The sequence below is a fragment of the Macaca nemestrina genome, chromosome 6, assembly GCF_043159975.1.
Source record: "Macaca nemestrina isolate mMacNem1 chromosome 6, mMacNem.hap1, whole genome shotgun sequence".
Lineage (NCBI taxonomy): Eukaryota > Metazoa > Chordata > Mammalia > Primates > Cercopithecidae > Macaca > Macaca nemestrina.
Genome location: NC_092130.1, coordinates 139,103,479 through 139,129,311, shown reverse-complemented (window position 1 = coordinate 139,129,311; position 25,833 = coordinate 139,103,479). Strand labels below are relative to the sequence as shown.

At 36.8% G+C, this 25,833-nt stretch overlaps 1 pseudogene; it reads right to left on the bottom strand.

The window, feature by feature from the left end:
- Window positions 1-12,573: 12,573 nt before the first annotated feature.
- On the bottom strand, window positions 12,574-18,826 carry LOC105487456 (bifunctional methylenetetrahydrofolate dehydrogenase/cyclohydrolase, mitochondrial-like; annotated as a pseudogene).
- Between the last annotated feature and the right edge of the window lie 7,007 nt (window positions 18,827-25,833).

Here is a 25,833-nt window from a genome sequence, read left to right as displayed (position 1 = left end):
TTCTCCTGTCTCAGCCTCCCAAGTTGCTGGGATTACAGGCGTGCACCACCACAAATGACTACTTTCTGTATTTTTAGTAGAGACTGGGTTTCACCATATTGGCCAGGCTGGTCTTCTCGAACTCCTGACCTCAGGTGATCTGCCTTCCTCAGCCTCCCAAAGTGCTGGGATTACAAGTGTAAGCCCCCCTGCCTGGCCTTTTCTTCTTTGATTTCAATATTTTCTAATGATTTTTATATTGTAGGGCTCTCACCATGACGTAGTGAGGTATGGTTTTCTTTGTATTTTACTATTACTAGATTTCATTAACTTCTAAGATCTGTGGTTGATGTCTTTCATCAGTTTTGGAATATTGCCATCCATTACTTCTTTCAATATTTTTTCTGGTCTGTTCTATTTTCTTGTTCTGGGACTCCAACTACACGTATGATAACTTACTTGATAATCTATAACAGTTTGGATGTCTTTACTCTTTTCCTTTATAGTTTTTTTCTATTTGTGTTTTAGTCTGAATTATTTATGTTTTCTACAAATTCATTGATTCCTTCCTCTGATTATTAGCATGCTGAATAATTATAATTATTTAATTATGATTATATTATAACAATATATTATACTTACATAATATGATTTCTATAATTATATAAGTATAATTATATTATAATTTATTAACTATATTAATAGGAATTATAATAATCCTTGCTCTGATTATTAGTATGCTGAATATTTACCATAATGATTCCATCAGCATAATTTTGTACTTATTATTTCATTTTTCATTTCTAGGATCTTCATCTGGTTCTTTTACATTGTTTTCAATTCTATGATAAAATTCCCTATGTGTACACCTTTTCTACTAGATCCTTTAACATATTTATCATATTTTAAAGTCCCTCTTTGATAATTTTAACACGAGGGCCATCTATGGGTTAAGATTTTTTTTAATTTTTAATTTTTAATTTTTAATTTTTTAAATTTTTTAAAATTTATTTATTATTATTATTATACTTTAAGTTCTAGGGTACATGTGCATAATGTGCAGGTTTGCTACATATGTATACTTGTGCCATGTTGCTGTGCTGCACCCATCAACTAGTCAGCACCCATCAACTCGTCATTTACATCAGGTATAACTCCCAATGCAATCCCTCCCCACTCCCCCCTCCCCATTATAGGCCCCAGTGTGTGATGTTCCCCTTCCCGAGTCCAAGTGATCTCATTGTTCAGTTCCCACCTATGAGTGAGAACATGCGGTGTTTGGTTTTCTGTTCTTGTGATCATTTGCTAAGAATGATGGTTTCCAGCTGCATCCATGTCCCTACAAAGGACACAAACTCATCCTTTTTTATGGCTGCATAGTATTCCATGGTGTATATGTGCCACATTTTCTTAATCCAGTCTGTCATTGATGGACATTTGGGTTGATTCCAAGTCTTTGCTATTGTGAATAGTGCCGCAATAAACATACGTGTGCATGTGTCTTTATAGCAGCATGATTTATAATCCTTTGGGTATATACCCAGTAATGGGATGGCTGGGTCATATGGTACATCTAGTTCTAGATCCTTGAGGAATCGCCATACTGTTTTCCATAATGGTTGAACTAGTTTACAATCCCACCAACGGTGTAAAAGTGTTCCTATTTCTCCACATCCTCTCCAGCACCTGTTGTTTCCTGACTTTTGAATGATTGCCATTCTAACTGGTGTGAGATGGTATCTCATTGTGGTTTTGATTTGCATTTCTCTGATGGCCAGTGATGATGAGCATTTTTTCATGTGTCTGTTGGCTGTATGAATGTCTTCTTTTGAGAAATGTCTGTTCATATCCTTTGCCCACTTTTTGATGGGGTTGTTTGTCTTTATGTTGTAAATTTGTTTGAGTTCTTTGTAGGTTCTGGATATTAGCCCTTTGTCAGATGAGTAGATTGCAAAAATTTTCTCCCATTCTGTAGGTTGCCTGTTCACTCTGATGGTAGTTTCTTTTGCTGTGCAGAAGCTCTTCAGTTTAATTAGATCCCATTTGTCAATTTTGGCTTTTGCTGCCATTGCTTTTGGTGTTTTAGACATGAAGTCTTTGCCCATGCCTATGTCCTGAATGGTACTACCTAGGTTTTCCTCTAGGGTTTTTATGGTATTATGTCTAACATTTAAGTCTCTAATCCATCTTGAATTAATTTTCGTATAAGGAGTAAGGAAAGGATCCAGTTTCAGCTTTCTACTTATGGCTAGCCAATTTTCTCAGCACCATTTATTAAATAGGGAATCCTCTCCCCATTTCTTGTTTCTCTCAGGTTTGTCAAAGATCAGATGGCTGTAGATGTGTGGGATTATTTCTGAGGACTCTGTTCTGTTCCATTGGTCTATATCTCTGTTTTGGTACCAGTACCATGCTGTTTTGGTTACTGTAGCCTTGTAGTATAGTTTGAAGTCAGGTAGCGTGATGCCTCCAGTTTTGTTCTTTTGACTTAGGATTGTCTTGGAGATGCGGGCTCTTTTTTGGTTCCATATGAACTTTAAAGCAGTTTTTTCCAATTCTGTGAAGAAACTCATTGGTAGCTTGATGGGGATGGCATTGAATCTGTAAATTACCTTGGGCAGTATGGCCATTTTCACAATATTGATTCTTCCTCTCCATGAGTATGGTATGTTCTTCCATTTGTTTGTGTCCTCTTTTATTTCACTGAGCAGTGGTTTGTAGTTCTCCTTGAAGAAGTCCTTTACATCCCTTGTAAGTTGGATTCCTAGGTATCTCATTCTCTTTGAACCAATTGTGAATGGAAGTTCATTCATGATTTGGCTCTCTGTTTGTCTGTTACTGGTGTATAAGAATGCTTGTGATTTTTGCACATTAATTTTGTATCCTGAGACTTTGCTGAAGTTGCTTATCAGCTTAAGGAGATTTTGGGCTGAGACAATGGGGTTTCTAAATAAACAATCATGTCATCTGCAAAGAGGGACAATTTGACTTCTTCTTTTCCTAACTGAATACCCTTGATTTCTTTCTCTTGCCTCATTGCCCTAGCCAGAACTTCCAACACTATGTTGAATAGGAGTGGTGAGAGAGGGCGTCCCTGTCTTGTGCCAGTTTTCAAAGGGAATTTTTCCAGTTTTTGCCCATTCAGTATGATATTGGCTGTGGGTTTGTCATAAATAGCTCTTTTTATTTTGAGGTACGTTCCATCAATACCGAATTTATTGAGCGTTTTTAGCGTGAAGGGCTGTTGAATTTTGTCAAAGGCCTTTTCTGCATCTATTGAGATAATCATGTGGTTCTTGTCTTTGGTTCTGTTTATAAGCTGGATTATGTTTTTTGATTTGTGAATGTTGAACCAGCCTTGCATCCCAGGGATGAAGCCCACTTGATCCTGGTGGATAAGCTTTTTGATGTGCTGCTGAATCTGGTTTGCCAGTATTTTATTGAGGATTTTTGCATTGATGTTCATCAGGGATATTGGTCTAAAATTCTCTTTTTTTGTTGTGTCTCTGCCAGGCTTTTGTATCAGGATGATGTTGGCCTCATAAAATGAGTTAGGGAGGATTCCCTCTTTTTCTATTGATTGGAATAGTTTCAGAAGGAATGGTACCAGCTCCTCCTTGTACCTCTGGTAGAATTCAGCTGTGAATCCATCTGGTCCTGGACTTTTTTTCGTTGGTAGGCTGTTAATTATTGCCTCAATTTCAGAGCCTGCTATTGGTCTATTCAGGGATTCAACTTCTTCCTGGTTTAGTCTTGGAAGAGTGTAAGTGTCCAGGAATCTATAGAACTCTCACCCCAAATCAACAGAATATACATTCTTCTCAGCACCACATCACACTTATTCCAAAACTGACCACATAATTGGAAGTAAAGCACTCCTCATCAAATGTACAAGAACTGAAATTATAACAAACTGTCTCTCAGACCACAGTGCAATCAAACTAGAACTCAGGACTCAGAAACTCAATCAAAACCGCTCAACTGCATGGAAACTGAACAACCTGCTCCTGAATGACTACTGGGTACATAACGAAATGAAGGCAGAAATAAAGATGTTCTTTGAAACCAATGAGAACAAAGATACAACATACCAGAATCTCTGGGACACATTTAAAGCAGTGTGTAGAGGGAAATTTATAGCACTAAATGCCCACAAGAGAAAACAGGAAAGATCTAAAATTGACACTCTAACATCACAATTAAAAGAACTAGAAAAGCAAGAGCGAACACATTCGAAAGCTAGCAGAAGGCAAGAAATAACTAAGATCAGAGAGAACTGAAGGAGATAGAGACACAAAAAACCCTCCAAAAAATCAATGAATCCAGGAGTTGGTTTTTTGAAAAGATCAACAAAATTGACAGACCGCTAGCAAGACTAATAAAGAAGAAAAGAGAGAAGAATCAAATAGATGCAATAAAAAATGATAAAGGGGATATCAGCACCGACCCCACAGAAATACAAACTACCATCAGAGAATACTATAAAGACCTCTACGTAAATAAACTAGAAAATATAGAAGAAATGGATAATTTCCTGAGTTAAGATTTGTTGACTTTTTCCTCTCTTGACAATGGGTCACATTTTCTTCTTTCTTCCATGCCTCATTTTTATGTTGGAAATTTGATATTGTATATAATAGAACAATACACTAAAGCAAATATATTTACACTCAGAAAAGGCCCATCATTTCTTTTTCAGACAACTAACATGGAGATATGAGTTAATCTACTCCATAATTTAGCTGGATCTGGGCTTGTTTCTTCTTAAAATTTTATGTACTTTTTAATCGATGAGTAAAATTATGTGTGTTTATGGGGCACAATAAGATGTTTTAATATATATATGCATTGTAGAATGGCTAAATCAAGCTATTTAACGTATACATTATCTCACATACTTATTTTTTATGTTAAGAATTCTTAAATTTAGTCTGTTAGCAATTTTTTTTTCTTTTTTTTTGAGATGGAGTCTCGCTCTGTCACCCAGGCTGGAGTGCAGCGGTGTGGTGCGATCTCGGCTCACTGCAAACTCTGCCTCTTGGGTTCACGCCAATCTCCTGCTTCAGCCTCCCGAGTACTGGGACTACAGGTGCCTGCCAACACGCCCGGCTAATTTTTTGTACTTTTAGTAGAGACGGGATTTCACCGTAGCCAGGATGGTCTCGATCTCCCGACCTCGAGATCCGCCCGCCTTGGCCTCCCAAAGTGCTTGGATTACAGGTGTGAGCCACCACGCCCAGCCAACAATTTTTATGTATAAAATAAGTTGTTATTAATTGCAGTAAACATGAGTACAATAGAGCTCTTGAACTCATTCCTCTTGTCTAACTGAAATTTTGTGTCCTTTGACCAACATCTCCCTAATCCCATCATCTTCTGGTAACCACCATTTTATTCTTTGTTTTTATAAATTTGACTTTTTTAGATTCCACATGTAAGTGAGATCATGCAGTATTTGTCTTTCTGTATTTGGCTTATTTCACTTAATATAATGTACTCCAGGTTCATCCACGTTATCACAAATAATAATATTTCCTTCTTTTAAAAGAATGGAATAATATTCCATTGTATATACATATAGAATTTTTAAAAATTCATTTGTCTGTTGATGGACACTTAGGATGATTTCACATCTTGGCTGTTGTAAATAATCCTGCAATAAATAAGGGAGTGCAAATATCTCTTGGACATACTGATTTCATATCCTTTGGATACAGATCCAGTAGCAGGATTCCTGGATCATATGGTAGTTCTATTTCTATATTTTTAAGGAAACTCCATACTATTTTTCATAATGACTGTGCTAATTTACATTCCAACCAACAACATACAAAACAACATCTTTTCTCTCCATCCTCACCTGCAATTGTTATGTTTTTTCTTTTTGATAGTAGCCATTCTAACAGGTGTGAGGTGATCCCTCACTGTGGTTCTATTTGCATTTCTCTGATTAGTGGTGTTGAGCATTTTTTTTATACACCCATTAGCCATCTGTATGTCTTCTTTTGAGAAATGTCAATTCAGTTTTTTTTGCTCAGTTTCAAGTCAGGTTATTTGTTTTCTTACTATTGAATTGTTCGAGTTTCTTATATCTTTTGGATATTAACTCCTTATGAGATCTATGGTGTTCAGATATTTTCTCCCATCCCATAGGTTGTCTCTTTACTCTGTTGACTTTCTTTCTTTGTTTTGCAAAAGTTTTTCACTTGGTGAAACTGGTGGAATTCTATTTATCTTCTTGTTGCCTGTGCTTTTGGGGCCATATTTTAAAAAGTCCTTGCCTAGATAGATGCCTGGGAGCTTTCGCTCCTTTTTTTTCCTGGTAGTGTTATAGTTTTTGGTATTACATTTGTCTTTAATCCATTTTAGATCAATTTTTGTTTATTTTTTTATTTTTTTACTTTTTTTTTTTTTGAGATGGAGTCTCGCTCTGTCACCCAGGCTGGAGTGCAGTGGCCGGATCTCAGCTCACTGCAAGCTCCGCCTCCTGGGTTTATGCCATTCTTCTGCCTCAGTCTCCCGAGTAGCTGGGACTACAGACGCCCGCCACCTCACCCGGCTAGTTTTTTGCATTTTTTAGTAGAGACAGGGTTTCACCGTCTTAGCCAGGATGATCTCGATCTCCTGACCTTGTGATCCGTCCATCTTGGCCTCCCAAAGTGCTGGGATTACAGGCTTGAGCCACCGTGCCTGGCCTAGATCAATTTTTGTATGTGCTTTGAGACGATGGTCTACTTTCATTTTTCTGCATGTGAAAATTCACTCTTTATTGAAGAAACTCTTCCCCATTGTGAGTTCTTGACATCTTTGCCAAAAATTGACAATAAATATGCGGATTTATTCCCTGGCTCTCTATTCTGCTTCATTGGTAAAGGTGTCTGTTTTTATGCCAGTACCATGCTGTTTTAATTACTATATTTCTGTAGTAGATTTTGAAATAAGGTAGTGTGATGCCTCCTGCTTTGTTCTTTTTGCTCAGTATTGCTTTGGCTATTCAGTCTTTTGTGGTTTCATATAAATTTTAGGATTTTTTTTTTCTATTTCTATGAAAAGTGTCATTGGAATTTGTATAGAGTTTTTTTTGAATCTGTAGATCCCTTTGGGTAGAATGGGCATTTAAAAAACATTAATTCTTCCAATCCATGAACATGCAATATCTTTTTATTTATTTGTGCATTGTTCAATTTTCTTCATTAGTGTTTTATAGTTTTCTGTGTACAGATCTTTCACCTTCACCTTCTTAGGTGAATATATCCCTAAGTATTTTATTTATTTGGTGGCTATAATTAATGGAATTGTTTTTTTGATTTTTTTATTTACAACTTTTTGTTAATGTATGGAAGCATTACTGATTTCTGTATGTTGATTTTCTATTCTGCAACTTTATTGAATTTATTAGTTTTAACAGTTTTTTTGGTGGAGTCTTTAGGGTTTTCTATATATAATGTAATCTATCAACAGAAATAATTTAACTTTTTTCTTTCTGACTTGGATGCCTTTATTTTTTTCTTTTGTCTAGCTTGTTTGGTGTATAAATTCTGGTACTATATGGAACAGAAGTGTCAATAATGAACATTCTTGCCTTATTTCTGATCTTAGAGGAAAAACTTTCAATTTTTCACCATTGAGTATGATATTAGCTGTGGGCATCTCATATATGGTCTTCATTGTGTTGAGGTACATTTCTTCTATATATCTCATTTGTTGGGAGTTTTATGATGACAGGATGTTGAATTCTGTTTGTGCCTCTTCTGCACTTATTGAGATGATCATATGGTTTTTGTCCTTTATTCTGTTAATGTGTAATATCACATTTATCGTTTGATCATGATGAATTATTCTGGTGTTGATGTTGTCTATTGCATGTTTCATTTCATTCATTGCGATGTTCAGCTTCAGAATTTCTGTTCGTTTTGTTTTACAGTTTCAATCTCTGATAGATTTTTCATTTTGGTCTTTCTTTTTTTTTTAAGTTTTATTGTATTATTTCTCTGTATTTTCTTGAAGTTTATGGAATTTCCTTAAAATAATAGTTTTGAATTATTTGTTAGACAAGTTTGAATATCTACATTTGGAGTTCATATATCTTCATTGGGGCAATTACTGAAAAATTGTGTTCTTTTGATGGTGTTATGTCTCCTTGGTTGTTTTGGTTCTTCTTGCCTTCTATCGATGTCTGCAGATTTGGTGGAGTATTTCCCTCTTCCCGACTTTATGTGCTATTTTTTCTGTGGAAAGATCTCTTCCTATAGGGGGATCTGAGGCCATTTCTGGGTGTGGTGCAGAGGTTTGTCGCCAATGAGATCAAAACTGTGTATTCACCTCAACACACCTGTCTGCTGAGGTCAATATTGATGAAGGCTACAGGCATCTTCAGCGGCCAATAGTGTGGATATCCATAGCAGCAGTGAAAGTCATTGCAGTGTTTGATGGTGATGGCTGCTAAGGTACTGCCAATCTTTTTTTTTTCTCTCAGTGGGGAAGTAGTGGCTGAAGAGATCCCTCTTGACACTGGGTCTACTTTGCAGTCCCACTCACGTTGGCAGTGGCACTGGTGTCTGATCATGGTGCTCATGGAGTAGCCATGAAGTTGAGGCCTGAAGCATGAGCATGCCTGGAGGGACTATGGTTCTGGGACCCAGAATGATAATGGCACAGGTATCTAAGGCTTCAGGGACCCCTGCTCCCCTGTGAGTAACAGCATGTGATGTGCGGGTGCTTGTGCAGCAGTCATAGAGTTAAGCAAGGGAGCACAGGCTTATGCAGCGTTAAAGTGGCTCTGAAGTCAAGGTAGAGACAAGATCTCTATGGTATCTAAGCCAGTACCTGGAATGAAACTATGGGCAGAAACAGTTTGACTCTGGGTCCCAGAGTGCTAACTAGCTCAATATCACTTATGGGCAGGGCACTTGTATGGTTGGGAGAGGTTTCAGCTTCTCGGGTGGTAGAGAAGTGTGTAGACACATCTCCCTTTCTGGGGATCCTGGACAAAAATAGCTGTTTGTTGCCTCTTTAGCAAAAGTAGCCAGTGTCCCCTATGGAGCAGACTGTTAGGAAACTCAATGGTTCCTGCCATGCAGCTGATAGCAACAACCTTTGTCTTTCTTATTTGTTCCTTGCTCTCTCCTGACATCTCAAGTATGCTAATTTCACCAGCAATCTTTTCTATGTGCATATTCCCAATATTTTTGCTCCACTCTGTTGCCACAGACTCTTTAGTGGGCCTTTCAAACTTCTCTGGGATGTTTTGGTTTGTGGCTAGCGGCCTGTATTTGTTACTTTGTAGGTGAATGAAGGCTGGTACCACCTACTCTGCCATTTTGATTGATGTTTTGATAAATGTATATGAAAGTTTCTTTAGTTAGATTTATTTTACCACAGGCTGCAAATAATTTGGGAACTAGATCTGTGCCTTCGTTTTAGCTAGATTTGGGACCTCAGCATCTGAAGAATTTGTTTCCATTTTTTTGTTTTGCCTTTAGTCTTTCTCAATCCCTGCTTGTCTGCATCTCAGAGGGATACTTATTACCTATCCTGCCTTAGTCTCCACCAAAATCAACCATTGCATCAGTGGGGGCCCTGAGTACCTAGAGAATTTCTTTCAGGATTTTGTGTTGCCTGAAGACTCCAGCAATCCCCCTACACTTGCATCTCATAGGAGAGTTTATCTTAGCTTTCCTGCTCTTCTCTTAGCAACAGGTCATCACAGTCTCTTACTCAGTGTAAAGCCCAGAGGGTTTATCTTCATTCTTATGCCTTGCCCTTAGATTTCATGAGGTCCTGCACACTGTGTCTCAGTGCAGCAAGTCTCTTCCAGTATTCCTGACCCTTTTCCACCAAAGGTAACTGCCTGCTACCTTGTACTGGGTGTGAAGTTCAAACACTTGAAGGTTTCTCTTAACATTCCTACCCCGGTCCAATATTTCTCATGAGTACTCTGTGAATGCCTCTGAAAAAGTGTTGGCAAGTGGCATACTGTCTGTCTGGGGACTCCAAATCATCATGCCATCCCACACTTGGTCAATAAAAATTCCTTAAACATTCATCAATTTTCTCATTTCCCATTTTTCTGACAGCTTTCTCCCTTTTCCACTGATTCACCAAAAATGACAGAAACTGTTAGATTTCTTCACTCCAAAGAGAGGTGTATAACTTTTTTGGATTTTAAGTCATTAGGTTTAATCCCTCATTCTTAGCACTCTGATAAATTTGTTTCAAACCGTGACTTTACATATTGTCTGGCTGGTTACTGTTGTTAGGATGGGAATGACATTTTCTTGTGACTTTTTACATTCTAAGCAGAAGGTAATACCTGATAGTTTACATATAAATGATAATTTTTCTCTTTCAACATATGTATACATATATATGTACTATATATACACACACTACATATAATATATATGCTATACATGTTGATTAAAAATATTTTTGAAATTATTCTTTTAGAATGTATTGGAGGTATTCATCTTTTCTTTTTTAATACCTTCGGTGGTAAGAAATCTTTCACTAATTCCAAAATTACATCTGCTCTAAAATTAGAGTGACATTCAAAACAAAGTTTATAAATAATGGTGGTGATTAATTATGTTTTTTGTACAGTTGACTCTTGAACAACAAGAGGGTTAGGGCTGATCCCCTACATTGTTAAAAATCTTTCCCAAAACTTAGCTACTAATAACCTACTTTGACTAGAAGTCTTACTGATAATGTAAAGTCAATTAACATGTATTTTGTATATGTATTTTGTTTTGTATTTTTATAATTAAAAAACTAGAGAAAATAAAATGTTATTAAGAAAATCACAAGAAAAGGAAAATATATTTACTATCCATTAAGTGGAAGTGAATCATCATAAAATTCTTCATCTTCATTGTCTTCATATTGAGTAGGCTAAGGAGGAACAGGAAGAGGAAGGGTTGGTCTTGAAGTCTTGGGGTAGCAGAGATGGAAGAAAGTCCATGTATAAGTGGACCTGTGCAGTTTAAACCTACATGGTTCACAGGTCAACTGTAATGAAATAATTGGGATGATTTTTTTAAAGGCTAGTCAAGTGAAGCAGTGGTTGTGGAAAAAGAACAAATAAATCTGTAACTGGTTGTGATCGGTTAGTTGTAAACACCATTGTACCCAGACCAGCCCGGATGATTTTTTATGCTTCTTCTAGATACCTTTTGAAGGCAATTCAAACTTGATTTTAAGTGATGGCAGCATCATTGGAATAAGGAAATTCTTCTGATGATGACTGTTTAATTATGAGTAGTAAATAAAAAGCAAATATCTAGAATGCTGTAATTGTAAAATATATTTTCATTGCTCATGTATACAGTCTTGAACATTTATTGTTAAAATTACTTTAAAATATTTCAGATTTTAGTCTTTCTTGTACTCTGAATAATCCAATGCCAATTGATAATATATGGTTTGCCATTTTATTGCTTTCTTTGTAAATGCAAAAAGAGGTTGATTTTTTTTAGTTTACTTGAAAGTATATCATAGGCATCTTCACCTTATTAACAACTTACAGTGATTTCTCTTTTTTTCATACCACAGCAGACAGATGTGTTTTAATAAAAAAGAAAAAAGAACCTTTAATCAGAAAGTCTGATTAAATTCAATATTAACTCAAACTCTTAAAAATATTTTGGAAAAGTCAACAGGATACATAACAGAAAAGCAGGCATCTGCTAAAACTTCTTTGGTGGAAAAGTAACTTGCATACTTATCCAAGCTGCTGAAATGATTATGAAAACGAGTTTTTTTTCTTTTTCCAAAAACAGATTTTAAGATACACCAAAGAAGCTATACAGATATTCCCTAACAATACAAAACTTTAGCAATGAAGTTAAACTATATAGCAAAAGCCAAGTATGACAATACACATGAATAATTTATAAAATAAGCCTTTAAATCCTAGAAAACTAAAGTGGGGAGATCTTACTGAATGGTAACATACATAAAATGAGGACTAAAAGCAGGGAACAATCCTTAACATTTTCCCAATGACTGACTAAACTTCAAAAAGACAGCTTAGGAAAATGATTAACATGCAGTTTTTATTTTTTTCCTAGCCAATTCAGTTCTACTTAGATAGATCTGGTTACCAGTCAATACATATATAGATTAGTTATTTTTTTTTCTACTTAGTTACTACCATTTTTTAATTTTTTATCTTTTCCCTAATTTTTCCTTTGGTTTGATGAGTTGAACTCAAAAGGTTTGCTACCTAAAATGATTATCAACGCTTATGGGAATAGCACTCGAGAAGTGCAATCCTAGAAAAGGCAAATTTTTAACAGAGGTGGCTTGACAAAGTTAAGCATTCATTCTCAATATAACAATGTCTCCCATGTTAGTCACATGGTTAATGGCTTGCTCTTGGCTAGATCACATGACCCTGCATGATACTGGAATGCTTCCTGGTGAGGTACTGCAGAGCTACATGCATATACACCCATGAAAGCTTTCAATAAATGCAAAGCATTATTTTAAACCATTTCAGTAGAATAAATAAAAACATATCGCATTTCTCTTGGCTTGCTTTTCTTCCTGAGCTGACTTGGAGTGCTGTTGGTGATACAGAAGTCACAACAGTTAGTTAGTGGCTACTCCAAGCTCTTTAGACTTCAGCACTTTCCGTTCTTCAAGCCTCAGCACTTTTCTTTGGCAGCAATTATGGTATTCTTCATTAGCATTGCCACTGTCATAGGGCCAACACCTCCAGAAACTGGAGTGATATAACTGGCTTTTTGCCTAACTCTTTTAAAATCCACATTTTCAACCAACTTAGGTTTAGCGTTACAGGATCTTGAACTGTATCTATTCCCACATCAATGACTATTGCTCCTTCCGTGGTCATATTTGCTGTGATCAGATTTGGAATGACTGCAACAGATATTACAATATCTGCAAGAATTGTATGTTTCCTCAACTGCTCTTTGGGGGTATATCAATGAGATATTACAACAGTGGGATCACCTCCGTGACGTTCATGCACCCCATCTGTGTGCAGTGACATTGCAATGGGCATTCCAAGATTTTTTGACCTTCCAGCCAAACCACATTCTTCCCTAGAGTTGGAATGCCAGTTTGCTTAATTATTTCCCACACACCGCACAGAGTAGCTGGTACATGGAATACTGGTCCAGATATATTCGCCCTACATTTATTACATGAAAGCCATCAACATGCTTATCTGGAAAAACAGCATTGCAGATCTTTCTCTCATCAATGTGCCCTGGAAGAGACAGGTGAAGAAGGAGGCCATCTACATTACCATCATTATTCAATTTATTGATTAAATTAAACAATTCTTCCTCTGAAATTGAAGCTGGTTTCACAATTGTCTCACTGTTGATTTCCACATCTGAAGCTGCCCTGGTTTTGTTGAGGATATAGGAGTGACTTGCAGGATTTTTGCTGACCAGAGTCAAGCATAGGCATGGCCATTTTTTGCCAGAGGCCAGCTACTCCTCCACCTCCTGCCACACTTTCTGCTTCATCCACCTGGCCAGTTTCCTGACAAAAGCTTCATTTAGTTGGCAATGGGTTCATCCTAAGAACCCCACTGCTTCATCCAAAGCTGACAGACCAAGAGTGAGTATATGAGGGCAAAGGCAACAATTTTTAGGTTGGCCAGCTGTTCAGTTGGTGCAAAAGCTTAGCTCATAAGAGCAGTGAGAGTTATTGGAACCAGTAAGAGCTCTTCCCTGAGGAAGTTCAAAGGAACTGCCACGAAGTGAAAAAGGCGAGGACAGAGGCGGCAGCACTGAGCAGGCTGGATCAGTGGGCGGCCAACGCTGACATGAGGAAAGTCACAGCCAGAGACCTGCGCCGGTGCCGGCGCTAGGCTGACACTGATTTTAAACTTTTTTGCCTTTGCGTCCCAGCCTAGTCAAAGTTCTGAAAGACATCCATTTTAAACTAAATTTCAACTAGTTATGAAATAATTAAACAAGTTTTAAAAAAATTTTGACTTGGTGCCCAAGTATTCGATTTTTATTTTCTGTTACATATCAAAATTTAAGAATATGTAATAATAGTGAATTATTAAAAAGTTACTACCCTCTTTGTAAAATTTTTTTTAATTGTTGAAAATGATTTCTTTTGAATTTCATTGACATCCTCTTGTTTTGAAAATTGCAGGATTTGTTGCACAAAGCCACAGTTCACGGTGTTCTTACATTTTATGATTTTATGAATGCCCATTCTGTTCCCAAGGAAACTTTCAGTTTTTATCTTCTAGATATTTTTAAAGCTTGTTATTTATATTGAAGGTTTTTTTAATCCATAAAGTTCCAATCCAACAAATGTATCATTTTTCTAAGTGTAAGCTCCTTTGCAAATGGTTTTGTTCCTGTCTTACATTAGGTACCCTTCTTTTTATATTCTACAGTTGTCATATATTTGTTGACATATGGTCAGATAGAGCAGCCAAGGGTTGGTGCCCCTTAGCAACATCCTGCAATCCTGTCTCCTTTATTAATACCTAAGCTTACTTTTTCCACTCACTTTTTCCTTGTCTTACTCTGAAACATATACATTTCCAGAAGAGTTCGTGAAAATATATTTGTAGTTGAATGAGTGCTTATAAAACAAACACTTGTGTAATCTAAGTCAAAAAGTAAAACTGGCAGCATTCCAAAACACATATCCAGTCTATTCATGCCGTTCTCCCTAATTACAGTTCTATCTCTCCACACTGGAAGTATCCCTATGTCTTAATCAATTTTGTGCTGATAGAACATCTCAGATGATAGCAGCATGATTTATAATCTTTTGGGTATATCCACAGTAATGGGATGGCTGGGTCATATGGTACATCTAGTTCTAGATCCTTGAGGAATCGCCACACTGTTTTCCACAAAGGTTGAACTAGTTTACAGTCCCACTAACAGTGTAAAAGTGTTCCTATTTCTCCACATCTTCTCCAGCACCTGTTGTTTCCTGATTTTTTAATGATTGCCATTCTAACTGATGTGCGATGATATCTCATTGTGGTTTTCATTTGCATTTCTCTGATGGCCAGTGATGATGAGCATTTTTTCATGTGTCTGTTGGCTGTATGAATGTCTTCTTTTGAGAAGTGCCTGTTCATACCTTTTGCCCACTTTTTGATGGGGTTGTTTGTTTTTTTCTTATATTGATTTAGATTTTTGTAGTTTCTGGATATTAGCCCTTTGTCAGATGAGTACATTGCAAAAATTTTCTCCCATTCTGTAGGTTGCCTGTTCACTCTGATGGTAGTTTCTTTTGCTGTGCAGAAGCTCTTTAGTTTAATTAGATCCCATTTGTCAATTTTGGCTTTTGTTGCCATTGCTTTTGGTGTTTTAGACATGAAGTCCTTGCCCATGCCTATGTCCTGAATGGTAGTACCTAGGTTTTCTTCTAGGGTTTTTATGGTTTTAGGTCTAACATTTAAGTCCCTAATCCATCTTGAATTAATTTTCATATAAGGATCCTGGAAAGGATCCAGTTTCAGCTTTCTACTTATGGCTAGCCAATTTTCCTAGCACCATTTATTAAATAGGGAATCCTTTCCTCATTTCTTGTTTTTGTCATGTTTGTCAAAGATCAGATGGCTGTAGATGTGTGGTATTATTTCTGAGGGCTCTGTTCTGTTCCATTGGTCTATATCTCTGTTTTGGTACCAGTACCATGCTGTTTTGGTTACTGTAGCCTTGTAGTATAGTTTGAAGTCAGGTAGCGTGATGCCTCCAGCTTTGTTCTTTTGGCTTAGGATTGTCTTGGCAATGTGGGGTCTTTTTTGGTTCCATATGAACTTTAAAGCAGTTTTTTCCAATTCTGTGAAGAAAGTCATTGGTAGCTTGATAGGGATGGCATTGTATCTATAAATTACCTTGGGCAGTAGTTCTTCCATTTGCTTGTGTCCTCTTTGATTTCACTGAGCAGTGGTTTGTAGTTCTCCTTGAAGAGGTCCTTTACATCCCTTGTAAGTTGGATTCCTAGGTATTTTATTCTCTTTGAAGCAATTGTGAATGGAAGTTCATTCCTGATTTGGCTCTCTGTTTGTCTGTTACTGGTGTATAAGAATGCTTGTGATTTTTGCACATTAATTTTGTATCCTGAGACTTTGCTGAAGTTGCTTATCAGCTTAAGGGGATTTTGGGCTGAGACAATGGGGTTTTCTAAATATACAATCATGTCATCTGCAAAGAGGGACAATTTGACTTCTTCTTTTCCTAACTGAATACCCTTGATTTCTTTCTCTTGCCTGATTGCCCTAGCCAGAACTTCCAACACTATGTTGAATAGGAGTGGTGAGAGAGGGCATCCCTGTCTTGTGCCAGTTTTCAAAGGGAATTTTTCCAGTTTTTGCCCATTCAGTATGATATTGGCTGTGGGTTTGTCATAAATAGCTCTTATGATTTTGAGATACATTCCATCAATACCGAATTTATGGAGAGTTTTTACCATGGAGGGCTGTTGAATTTTGTCAAAGGCCTTTTTCTGCATCTATTGAGATAATCATGTGGTTTTTGTCTTTGGTTCTGTTTATATGCTGGATTATGTTATTGATTTGCGTATGTTGAACCAGCCTTGCATCCCAGGGATGAAGCCCACTCGATCGTGGTGGATAAGCTTTTTGATGTGCTGCTGGATTCGTTTTGCCAGTGTTTTACTGAGGATTTTTGCATCGATGTTCATCAGGGATATTGGTCTAAAATTCTCTTTTTTTGTTTTATCTCTATCAGGCTTTAGTATCAGGATGATGTTGGCCTCATAAAATGAGTTGGGGAGGATTCCCTCTTTTTCTATTGATTGAAATAGTTTCAGAAGGAATGGTACCAACTCCTCCTTGTACCTCTGGTAGAATTCGGCTGTGAATCCATCTGGTCCTGGGCTTTTTTTGGTTGGTAAGCTATTAATCATTGCCTCAATTTCAGAACCTGCTATTGGTGTATTCAGGGATTCAACTTCTTCCTGTTTTAGTCTTGGGAGAGTGTAAGTGTCCAGGAAATTATCCATTTCTTCTAGATTTTCTAGTTTATTTGTGTAGAAGTGTTTATATTATTCTCTGATGGCACTTTGTATTTCTGTGGGGTCGATGGTGTTATCCCCCTTATCAAGTTTTATTGCATCTATTTGATTCTTCTCTCTTTTCTTCTTTATTTTTCTTGCTAGCAGTCTATCAATTTTGTTGATCTTTTCAAAAAAACAGCTCCTGGATTCATTGATTTTTGGAGGTTTTTTGTGTCTCTATCTCCTTCAGTTCTGCTCTGATCTTAGTTATTTCTTGCCTTCTGCTAGCTTTCGAATGTGTTTGCTCTTGCTTCTCTAGTTCTTTTAATTGTGATGTTAGAGTGTCAATTTTAGATCTTTCCTGCTTTCTCTTGTGGGCATTTAGTGCTATAAATTTCCCTCTACACACTGCTTTAAATGTGTCCCAGAGATTCTGGTATGTTGTATCTTTGTTCTCATTGGTTTCAAAGAACATCTTTATTTCTGCCTTCATTTCGTTATGTACCCAGTAGTCATTCAGGAGCAGGTTGTTCAGTTTCCATGTAGTTGAGCAGTTTTGATTGAGTTTCTTAGTCCTGAGTTCTAGTGTGATTGCACTGTGGTCTGAGAGACAGTTTGTTATAATTTCTGTTTTTGTACATTTGCTGAGGAGTGCTTTACTTCCAACTATGTGGTCAATTTTGGAATAAGTGTGATGTGATGCTGAGAAGAATGTATATTCTGTTGATTTGGGGTGGAGAGTTCTATAGATGTCTATTAGGTCTGCTTGGTGGAGAGCTGAGTTCAATTCCTGGATATCCTTGTTGACTTTCTGTCTCATTGGTCTAATGTTGACAGTGGAGTGTTGAAGTCTCCCATTATTATTGTATGGGAGTCTAATTCTCTTTCTAAGTCTCTAAGGACTTGCTTTAAGAATCTGGGTGCTCCTGTATTGGGTGCATATATATTTAGGATAGTTAGCTCTTCCTGATGAATTGATCCCTTTACCATTATGTAATGGCCTTCTTTGTCTCTTTTGATCTTTGATGGTTTAAAGTCTGTTTTATCAGAGACTAGGATTGCAACCCCTGCTTTTTTTGTTTTCCATTTGCTTGGTAGATCTTCCTGCATCCCTTTATTTTGAGCTTATGTGTGTCTCTGCATGTGAGATGAGTCTCCTGAATACAGCAAACTGATGGGTCTTGAGTCTTTATCCAATGTGTCAGTCTGTGTCTTTTAATTGGACCATTTAGTCCATTTACATTTAAGGTTAATATTTTTATGTGTGAACTTGATCCTGTCATTATGATATTAGCTGGTTAATTTGCTCACTAGTTCATGCAGTTTCTTCCTAGCATCGATGGACTTTACATTTTGACATGTTTTTGCAATGGTTGGTACCTGTTGTTCCTTTCCATGTTTAGTGCTTCCTTCACTATCTCCTGTAGGGCAGGCCTGGTGGTGACAAAATCTCTAAGCATTTGCTTGTCTGCAAAGGATTTATTTCTCTTTCACTTATGAAACTTAGTTTGGTTGGATATGAAACACTGGGTAGAAAATTCTTTCTTTAAGAATGTTGACTATTGGCCCTGGCTTGGAGAATTTCTGCCAAGAGATCTGCTGTTAGTGTGATGGGCTTCCCTTTGTGGGTAACCCAACCTTTCTCTCTGGCTGCCCTTAACATTTTTTCCTTCATTTCAACTTTGGTGAATCTGACAATTATGTGTCTTGGAGTTCCACTTCTCGAGGGGTATCTTTATGGCATTCTCTGTATTTCCTGAATTTGAATGTTGGCCTGCCTTACTAGGTTGGGGAAGTTCTCCTGGATGATATCCTGAAGAGTGTTTTCCAACTTGGTTCCATTTTCCCTGTAACTTTCAGGCATACCAATCTGATGTAGATTTGGTCTTTTCACATAATCTCATATTTGTTGGAATCTTTGTTCATTTCTTTTTACTCTTTTTTCTCTACACTTCTCTTCTCACTTCATTTCATTCATTTCATCTTCAATCTCTGATACCATTTCTTCCAGTTCATCGAGTCAGTTACTGAAGCTTGTGCATTTGTCACATAGTTCTTGTGTCATGGTTGTCATCTCTATCAGTTCTTTGAAGGTCTTCTCTGCATTGATTATTCTAGTTATCCATTCTTCCATTTTTTTTTCAAGGTTTTTAGTTTCTTTGCACTGGTTCCATAGTTCCTCCTTTAGCTCTGAGAAGTTTGATTGACTGAAGACTTCTTCTCTTGACTCATCAAAGTCATTCTCCATCCAGCTTTGTTTCATTGCTGACGATGAGCTGTATTCCTTTGGAGGGGGATATGCACTCTGATTTTTTGAATTTCAGCCTTTCTGCACTGCTTTTTCCCCATCTTTATGGTTTTATCTGCCTTTGGTCTTTGATGATGGTGATGTACTGATGGGGTTTTGGTGTGGGTGTCCTTTCTGTTTGTTAGTTTTCCTTCTGACAGTCAGGACCCTCAGCTGCAGGTCTGTTGGAGTTTGCTTGACATCCACTCCAGGCCCTGTTTGCTGTGGTATCAGCAGTGGAGCCTGCAGAAGATAGAATATTGCTGAACAGCGAGCGTTGCTGTCTGATTCTTGCTCTGGAAGCTTCGTCTCAGGGGTGTACCCAGCCGTGTGAGGTGTGAGATGTCGGTCTGCACCTAGTGGGGGATGTCTCCCGGTTAGGCTACTTAGGGGTCGGGGACCCACTTGAGCAGGCAGTCTGTCTGTTCTCAGATCTCAACCTCCGTGCTGGGAGATCCACTGCTCTCTTCAAAGCTGTCAGATGGGGGCATTTACCTCTGCCGAGGTTTCTGCTGCTTTTTGTTTAGCTATGACCTGTCCCCAGAGGAGGAGTCTACAGAGGCAGGCCAGCCTCCTTGAGCTGTGGTGGGCTCCACCCAATTCAAGCTTCCCAGGGGCTTTATTTACCTACCTACCTAAACCTCAGCAATGGTGGGCACCCCTCCCCCAGCCTGGCTGCTGCCTTGCAATTAGATCTCAGACTGCTGTGCTAGCAATAAGGGAGGCTCCGTGGGCGTGGGACCCTCTGGACCAAGTGTGGGATATAATCTCCTGGTTTGCTGTTTGCTAAGACCCTTGGTAAAGCGCTGTATTAGGGTGGGAGTTACCTGATTTTCCTGGTGTTGTGTGTCTCAATTTCCTTTGGCTAGGAAAAGGAATTCCCTTTCCCCTTGCACTTCCCAGGTGAGGTGATCCCTCACCCTGCTTCCGCTCTTACTAGTCAGGCTGCACCTGGGGACCAGCGCCAACTGTCCAACAGGACCCAGTGAGGTGAACCCGGTATCTCAGTTGAAAATGCAGAAATCACTCATCTTCTGTGTTGCTCATGCTGGGAGCTGGAGGCTGGAGCTGTTCCTATTTGGCCATCTTCTCTACTCATCTGGTTGAAGTTTTGAGTTGATACATAAAACATTATAATTTTTCTCATTTAAAATATTGAGAAATTGGTTCTCTATTAGCACTTGTAGATACCTAATTTACGGAGGTAGATTTCTGATTTTAAGTGGGATATCCTGAAATTGAAAAATGCTAAACCTAAAATGAAAATGCTGGGTCATAGATTCTGTATATCTTTACCTTGGCTAGATAATGGCAGATTGTTTTCCAAAGGGGTGGTACAAATATTTCCATCAAATGTGTATGAGAATTCCATTTATTATATCTTCACCTGTTAACCAATTTTCCTAATAATTGAGAAAAAATTCTGTATTACAGAAGAAAGCCAGTTATAAAATATGCAAGAAATTATAGAAAATATAATTTTACTGGCCCAAATGATATTATTAGATTAAGAGGACAATATTAATTGGTATCAAAATCATTAAGTAAATGATTGATGAGAAACTGGTCATTGGTTAATTGTTAAAAAAAAACCCTAATGGATTACTTTTTAATCTCAAGGAAAAATGCTTATCTGTATAGTGAAAGGGAAAAACAAAATAACTTAGTGTAAGAATTTATCATTCATAGTGCCACCAATGATGGTTAACCCGATACTATGTGACTTTGGATATGATACTACATGAAGTATACACCATCACTTTGAATTGTTATTGGAAAAAATAATATTAATGTATTAAGCTTCTAACATAATAAGCAATACAGAATATAGACTATAGGCAGGGGATACAGGATACAGGCTAACAAGTTCAATAATACCATAGCAAAGCAACTAGACAAATTCAGGAATATTCTACAGAATGTAATTGGCTTGGGGTTTTAAAAAGTTAGTATTATGAAAAAGAGATTGTAATCAATTGTAAGAAATTTAACAAATATAAAAGCCAGATGCAAGATTGGATCTTACATTTGATATTTGAATGGACAAATGAACTGCATGTAATATTTTTGGGTCAACTGGGGGAATTTTGAACATCGTCTCAGCAGTAGGTGAGATAAAATGTACTGAAAGAGAAAGTTACCAAAAAAACAAAACCAGATTGAGGAATGGTATGTACAATAAAATTTATATTGATGTAAAACTAGAAAGAGGTGTGTGTGTGTCTGTATAAAGACCTGGAAAGGTAAACATTAAGGTAATTTGCATTGGTGCCCACTGATGGTAATTAAATTGATTTAATTAAATTCAAAAATTTCCTATAGTGCACATGTGCTGCTTCTGTAACTGTACTTTTTAAAAGTACAAACAATATAATAAAAAGTCACCCAATTTAACTGATTACTTTTTGTTAACTGATTACTTTTTAATGGAGTGTATTTCCTGCTAAGAATTAAGATATAAAACAAAGATATTTTTGGCCTAATAATAATTCTATGCATGACTAGCATTTCATATGCTAGATAATCTTCCTGGAAATAATGATTGCCTTGATTGTTATTATAGAGACCACTCCATAGGTTCATAAATCATCTAGTGTCCTCATCTTCTTTCCTGATTATGTGCATTTTAGTATGAATCTTAAAATAGGTAAAGTATTTCTTTCTCTATTTTAGCATTTTACGGTTTTGGTTCTATCATTTTCTTCTCTGTTATATTATCTTTAGATTATTAAAGGAAGAAATAGATTGATTAAAATAAATTACAAAGAATTTATGTGCAGATGGCTGTCAATAATTGTGAACAGGTTTTTTACACTCCTACTTATTTCATTTTATAAATATGTATTTTCAAAAACATGCACATCTTTTTCCTACTCTCTTTTCAAAGGCTGAATCATAATTTCTCAGTTCTATACCCCAAAGTAATAAGAACCATTTATGACAAACCCACAGCTAATATCATACTAAACAGGCAAAATGTGGAAGCATTCCCCTTGAAAATGTGAACAAGACAAGGATGCCCACTCTCATCACTTCTATTCAGTATAGTATGGAAGTCCTAGCCAGAGCAATCAGGCAAGAAAAAGAAATGAAAGGCATCCAAATAGTAAGAGAGGAGGTAAAACTATTTCCCTTTACAGGTGATATAATTCTATACCTAAAAAACCCCATCCCATAGTCTCTGCCCAAAAGTTCTTAGAACTGACAAATAACATCGATAATGTTTCAAGATACAAAAATCAATGTATAAAAATTAGTAGCATTTCTATACAGAAGTAATGTCCAAACTGAGAGCCAAATCAAGAACATAATGCCATTCACAGTAGCCACAAAATAGATAAAGTACCTAGGAATATAGCTAACAAGGGAGGTGAAAGATCTCTACAATGAAAATTACCAAACACTGCTGAAAGAAATCAGAGATGATACAAATGGAAAATCAATATTGTTAAAATGACCATACTGTCCAAAACAATGTACAGGTTCAATGCTATTCTTATCAAACCACCAATGACATTTTTCACAATTAAAAACAACTATTCTAAAATTCATATGGAACCCAAAAATAAGCCTGAATAGCTAAAGCAATCATAAGCAGAAAGAAGAAAGACAGAGGCATCACATTATCCAACTTCAAACTATGCTACAAGACTACAGTAACCAAAACAGCATGGTACTGGTAAGAAAATAGACACACAAAATCAATGGAACAGGCTAGAAAACCCAGAAATAAAGTCATACACATACAATCATCTGATCCTCAACAAAACTGACAATAACAAGCAATGGGAAAAGGACTCCTTATTCCATAAATAGTGCTGGATACCTGGCTAGCCATAAATAGAAGATTGAAACTGGACCCCTTTCTTTCACTATATACAAAAATCAACTCAAAATGCATGAAAGACTTAAATGTAAGACCAAAAACTATAAAAACCCAAGAAGAAAACCTAGGAAATCTCATTCTGGTCATAGGCCTTGGCAAAGATTTCATGATGAAGACTCCAAAAGCAGTTGCAACAAAACCAAAAATTGACAAGTGGGACTTAATTAAACTAAAGAGTTACTGCACAGCAAAAGAAACTATCAACAAAGTAAACAGACAACCTACAAAATGGGAGCAAATATTTTTGAACTATACATCTGACAACGATCTAATATCTACTATTTATTAGGAACTTAAACAATAAGCAAAAACCAAACAACCTCATTGAAAAATGGGCAAAGGACATGAACAGACACTTCTCAAAAGACAACATACAAGCACCCAACATGCATATTTAAAACGTTCCTCCTTACTAATCATTACAGAAATGCAAATCAAAACCACAATGAGATATTATCTCACAATAATCAGAATGGCTATTATTAAAATAGGCTCATGCCTATAATCCCAGTACTTTGGAAGGCTGAGGTGAGAGGATTGCTTGAGCCCAGGGGTTTGAGACCAGTCTGGGCAACATGGTGAGACCCTGTTTCTACAAAAAAATAATAATAAAAAAAACTAGCCAGATATCATGGTGCATGTCTGTGGTCCCAGCTATTCAGGAGGCTGAGTGGGGAAGATTGCTTGAACCCATGAAGTTGAGGCTGCAGTGAGTTTTGTTCATGCAGCTGCACTCCAGCCTGGGTGAGAGAGTGAGATGCTGTCAATAAATAAATAAATAAATAAATAAATAAATAAATAAATAAAAAGTACAGATGTTGGTAAGATTTCAGAGAAAAGAGAACCCTTATACACTGTTGGTGGGAATATAAATTAATTCAACCATTGTGGAAAGCAGTTTGGCAGTTTCTCAAAGAACTTAAAACAAGATTATCTTTCGACCTAGCAATCCCATTACTTTTTACACATTCAATTTTTTGTTGCTATTGTAATTCTTTTTATTTTTACATATGCTATTCATACATAATGGGTTGATAATGGGTTAAAGCTAATATTTTTGCTTTAAATAGCTGATTATCTTTTAGGCCAATTAAAATATAGCAATTTCTGCCTGAAATATTTTCTTTAACATTTATGTAGTATATAAACCTGCTGGCAATGAATTCTGCTAGTTTTTGTTTATTTGAGAAAGTCTTTATTTTTCTATTTGAAACATATTATTACTAGGGATAGAATTCTGGGTTGAGAATTTTTCTTTTTCAGCACTTACAGTGCTAGACTAGGGTCTTCTGGCTTGTATCATCCTTCTAATTGTTATCTTACTTTCTCTGTATATATGTATCCTCCTTTTTCTTTTGATGTCTTCAACATTTCTTCTTTGTCTTCTGCTTTCAGCAGTTTGAAGATGGTATCCTTGGTCGGTGGTATGTATGTTTGTGTAATTATCTTTCCTGGTATTCTCTGAGCTTGTTGAAATAGTGGTTTGGTGTCTGTCATCAATTTTGGAGAATTCTTCACCCTTTTCCTTCAAGTATGTCTGTTGCCTTTTTCTCAAATTCTGTTTCTAGAATTTCAATTACATGTACGTTAGATGGTTTGATATTGTTCCACGGCTCCTGTATGCTCTCTTCTTCTTCTTTTTATTTTTTGTTGGGTTTTTTTGGATGTTTTTTTCCCAAGTATGGGAAAGAGAAAAATCTTTGTGTTTCAGTCTGAGTAATATCTGTCAATCTATCTTTAAGTTTACTAATTCTTTTGCTAGATTCCTCTAAGTCTACTGATGACTCGGTTGAAGGCACGCTTTGTCACTGTTATTGCGCTATATGTTTCTAATATTTCCATTTGATTCATTCTTGTGTTTCCATCCTTCTGCTGAAATTACCTGACTGATCCTGCATGTTGTTCATCTCCCTTAGAACTTTAAAACATATTAATCATATTTATTTTAAATTTCTTGTCATTTAGTTTCGACATCTGTGTCATATCTGAATCTGGTTCCTGGTGATTGATTTTTTTCTTGGTAGTGTGTGTATGTGTGTGTGTGTTTTATTTTCCTTACTTTTTGTATTCCTCATCATTTTTTGTTCAATACTAGTCATGTTATGTAGGAAAGAATGGTTTTTATTTCTAGAAATGGGTGTATCTTTTTTTTTCCTGCTAGGCCTTTAGTGTCAGGGATGAGTTAATCTATTTAGGAGGCAGGCTGAGTTTGAAGTTTGTTTCTGCTATGGCCCCAGTGCCATTCTGCAGTAGCTGCAGTTCCTATCTTCAGGCTAGCACCATAAAAGTTACTTTCTTAGGACTCTTGCCAGTCTTTTTCATGAGTGCTGGTGGGGTCTATGGAGAAAAGGTGAGAACTTTACCTTCATCTGCAGTCCCTAGGACTCTATGGTCTCTCACTAGCCCACACTCAGCTTCTATTAATTAATTAACGATTCTAGCTGAATTATTCTTATTCACATCTGGCTTCATCTGCCCCAGGGAAGCAAGTGCTTATATCTTATTTCTTCCTGCTGCAGTTGTCTTTCCATTGAATTCAGACTAATTAATTGATGTATGAGTTCAGCTCACTGATTTAAGAGTCATGAATTTGCAATTTGCCCAGCATATGTTGTTAGAATGAGCTCTCTCTAATCTACGGTAGAAGCCAGAGTTTATTAGACTCCATTGTTGCTTTGTTATACTGAAGCAAGAGATC